The sequence below is a fragment of the Chenopodium album genome, chromosome 25 (assembly GCF_948465745.1).
Source record: "Chenopodium album chromosome 25, dcCheAlbu1.1, whole genome shotgun sequence".
Taxonomy (NCBI): domain Eukaryota; kingdom Viridiplantae; phylum Streptophyta; class Magnoliopsida; order Caryophyllales; family Amaranthaceae; genus Chenopodium; species Chenopodium album.
The window spans coordinates 26,836,506-26,840,291 of record NC_137858.1 but is presented as its reverse complement, the minus strand read 5'-3'; the positions used below and the strand labels follow the sequence as shown (position 1 = coordinate 26,840,291).

General features: G+C 39.4%; 1 non-coding gene across 1 annotated transcript; it reads right to left on the bottom strand.

Moving 5' to 3' along the window:
- Nucleotides 1–3,433: 3,433 nt before the first annotated feature.
- LOC145615853 (small nucleolar RNA R71) lies at nucleotides 3,434–3,540 on the bottom strand. Its single transcript, XR_014107432.1, has one exon. It is a non-coding gene; the product is annotated as a small nucleolar RNA R71 (small nucleolar RNA).
- Nucleotides 3,541–3,786: the final 246 nt, after the last annotated feature.

Sequence of the window (3,786 nt, the reverse complement as noted above, 5' to 3'; positions counted from 1 at the left end):
TATTAAGCTTCGAAAGTGAAGAAGGATTAGACCAATATTGCTTTGCTTTTATGATTTAAGTTTAATTTTTAAATAAGGCGTATGATGCCAATAATTGTAGTCACATTTATTTCAAAAATAGCATATTTATTTTTGCCTTAAAAATTACAATGACTTTTTTTTTTTAATCCGAGTCAAGAAGTCAGACGCAATGGAAGAATAATAATAATTGACGAATAAAATATTCGAAAAGCAACAAAAATAACAAAATTTACAACATCGTATTGCCGTGTCACGGAAAATTCTGCCGTGTCACGGTTAATCAAAGTGTGTCACGGTAAAATTTGGAGTGTCGCGGTTGCAGTTTGAGTGGCGCAGCATTAATAATCAAAGACAGGTCTGCCGTGACACGGTGATTTCTAACGTGTCACGGTGGGTTCTGCCGTGTCATGGTAAATTTTACCGTGGCGCGGTGGCTTCTACCGTGTCACGGTGGATTCTCCTTTGTAATTTTGTTGCGTTTTTCTGCCTTGTGTGCCATATTTAGTCGACGAAGAAGGGATTTTTGTTTTTAAAGTGGCCGGGCCCCCTTGAGGGGTTGCCTACGTATCCTTAAAAAGGAATCAGGCTAAACGTAGCTCTATTGGGTCATGAACCCATGCAACTAAGCATAAAACTTCTTGAGTTAATCCAAATTGGTTAAGTTGTGGAACCCATTACCATCCATGTCTACCAATTGTGCTGCTCTGCCAGACAAAATAGATTTGACAATATATGGACCTGACCAGTTCGGTCTAAATTTTCCTCTTAGATCGAGCACGTTTTTGCGAAGTGCTTTAAGTACCAAATCACCTTCCTTAATATTCCTAGTCTTGACTTTTTTATTAAAATGTCGTGCCATACGTTGTTGGTAGGTTTGGACATGATGCAAAGCTGCCAAGCGTTTTTCGTCAAGTAAGACTAGTTCATCATATCTTGCTCTAATCCAGTCGACTTCATCTAATTGGCTTTCCAATGCAATTCGTAGAGAGGGGATTTCGAGCTCTATTGGTTGTACGGCTTCCACTCTGTAGACCAAAGAGAATGGGGTAGCCCCCGTTGATGTACGAACAGAAGTTCGATAACCCCAAAGGGCGAAATGTAGCTTGCTCGGCCAATCCTTATAATTTTCCGTCATCTTTTCGATGATAGTTTTCACATTTTTGTTAGCCGATTCGACTGCACCATTTGTTTGTGTCTGTAGGGTGATGATCTGTGATGCTTGATATTATATTTCTTTAGTAATTCTGCACACTCGGCTTGGAAGTGTGTCCCATTGTCACTGATCATTTCATGAGGTTGATGTGTTCATTTTATATATATATTTATCCCCGTCCCTTGGTCGTAATTAGTAGTGTTTTTGGCTCCTACGAGCCACTTTTATTACTAATTTGTGTTTTCCAGTGCTTTGGTAGTTTTGCTTGAGTTTTGTAGGAATTTGCGTACTTGGAGCATTTTCCCGGATTTTTGAGGAGCATCTACAAGTGTTGGAAGACCGCGACCCAGTTCAATAGCCCAAGACCGATTGGAGGTATCAAATCGGTGACTAAGGGCTCAGTTCGATAGCATTTGGGCCAAGTTCGGAGGCCCAAAGGTAGAAGCCCGAGGCTAAAAAGCCTCGCCCAGACCAGTAAAGGGTCGCCCGAAGGCGCGCCCGGCCGGGCGGGGCGAAGCAACGTTTGAGGAAGCCCGCGCCCGGAGCACGCGCCCGGCCGGGCGCGAGAAGGTGCCTCGAGAAGAAAAGGCGGGCCCGGTCGGGCGAGCCATTGCCCGACCGGGCGCGAGTAGTTCTTAGGGGTTTGATTTTTTCCGTTCAGTTTTGTTTAGCGAGGAAGGCTTGCTTAGTATTAATGTAATTTTATTAGGCAAGATTAGGCACTTCTTCATTACTCTCTTATTCTAGTTTTTATTCTCCCTCTCTCTACTTAGACTTTCTCTCTCTAGACTTTTATTCTCTCTTGTTCCTTTAACTCAATTGTAATTCCGCCGTCTTGGTACGATTTCTCTCTTAATTAATCTCAGTATTTTATTCATTCAATTTCTTCATGTCTTGTTTAATTATTATGTTTTATTTAGTTTTAATTATGTCTGAGTAGTTTTCCTTCTAGGGTTTATGGGGATCTAATAAATAATATGAAGGGGTAATTTTATGGTTGTTGATCATTAATGCTTAATTGATTTCCTATTGATTGTTTAAATGCTATGTAATTAGATTTGGCCAGGTTTAATTGTATGAGTTTAGCAATATTGATTCGAGATTCGAGAGATGAGAATTGATGTTTAGGCTTAGTTTCAATAGGCAGATTAATTTATAAATGGTTAGGTCGAGATTCGAGAGATGAGATTTAATACCGGTAAATTAATTCTGTGATTGTAATACGTAGCGAAAGCCCTTTATGACTGATTAATTAATGCATTGATGATTGATTATTGTGTTTGCCCTGGAATATTGTTTATTAGTGAACCTATGCCCTAGGCCTTTTTATATTTGATTTCTTCCTTAATTATTCTCCTTACTCATAATCTTCGTTGTATAGTTTAAAATCGCAAACAAATATTGGTTACTTTAATAATTTAGACTATATTAATTAATTAGGAGTAGAAAGACTAGTTTCCCTGTGGATTCGACCCTACTTCCCTATCTGCATAAGCTAGTGGACTTAGGTAATTATTTTTGATTAGGTGATACGACTTTAGCCTGTCAAAATTTGGCGCCGTTGTCGGGGAAATTGTTTTATTTTTATTTCTAATTATTTTTGTAGTTTAAATTATTTTCCTTTTGCCTCAAAGGACATTAGTTCTTTGAGGTAGTTCTAATATCTGTCTTTTTAGTTCTTTGTTTATGCCCAGGTGTTCCAGATCAGGTTACATTCCATTCGATCCTGAGATCGAACGCTCGTTTCATAGACAGAAGAATTTTTATAGGCAGATCCTAGCAGGTTCTGGGAGTAATAATATTCCTAGAAATCCATTACCTACTTCTAGTGATTCGGAGCACTCTTTTGATTCAGAACTAGAGATGGGTACACCACCACCACCTCCACCTCGCAAGCTTAGCGATTATTCGCAACCATCCCTGACGGATTTTCCACATCTTTCTCCTACACCCGATCTCGAGGGAGTCCAGTTCGAGATCAAGCCCCAGTTCATAACGATGATAGAAAGAAAGCAATTTAGTGGAGCCAAGGGTGAAGATCCTAATCTTCACATTGTAGATTTCTGTCAATACTGCAATACTATTAGGCAGAATGGGGTAACGCAGGATCAAATCAGGGAGATTCTTTTTCCCTTTTCTTTATGTGGAAAAGCTAAATTATGGTTTAATGGTTTGAATAGAGCTGCACTTGGTATTACTAACTGGGAGACTCTTGCTTTAAATTTTTATAATAAATATTACCCTGCAGAGAAAACAGCTTTATTGAGAAGTGCCATCCAGAATTTTGCCCAGGAGACAGATGAAGCATTATATGAAGCTTGGGAAAGATTCAAGGATCTGTAGAGGGAGTGTCCCCACCACAATTTGGCAAAGTGGCAGTTGATTCAAGCTTTTTACAATGGTTTAGGAAATGCATCTAGGACAATTTTAGATTCCGCAGCTAGCGGTAGATTTATGAATTTAAATGTTGATGATGCAGGTCAGGTTATTGAAGATATGACAATCCATAATTCCCAATATGGGAATGCTAGAGGTTATGCTAACAAGGGCAAGCATCATGTTGATTCAGTAACCCTATTGCAAGCCCAGCTTACTTCTATTTGCCAGAAACT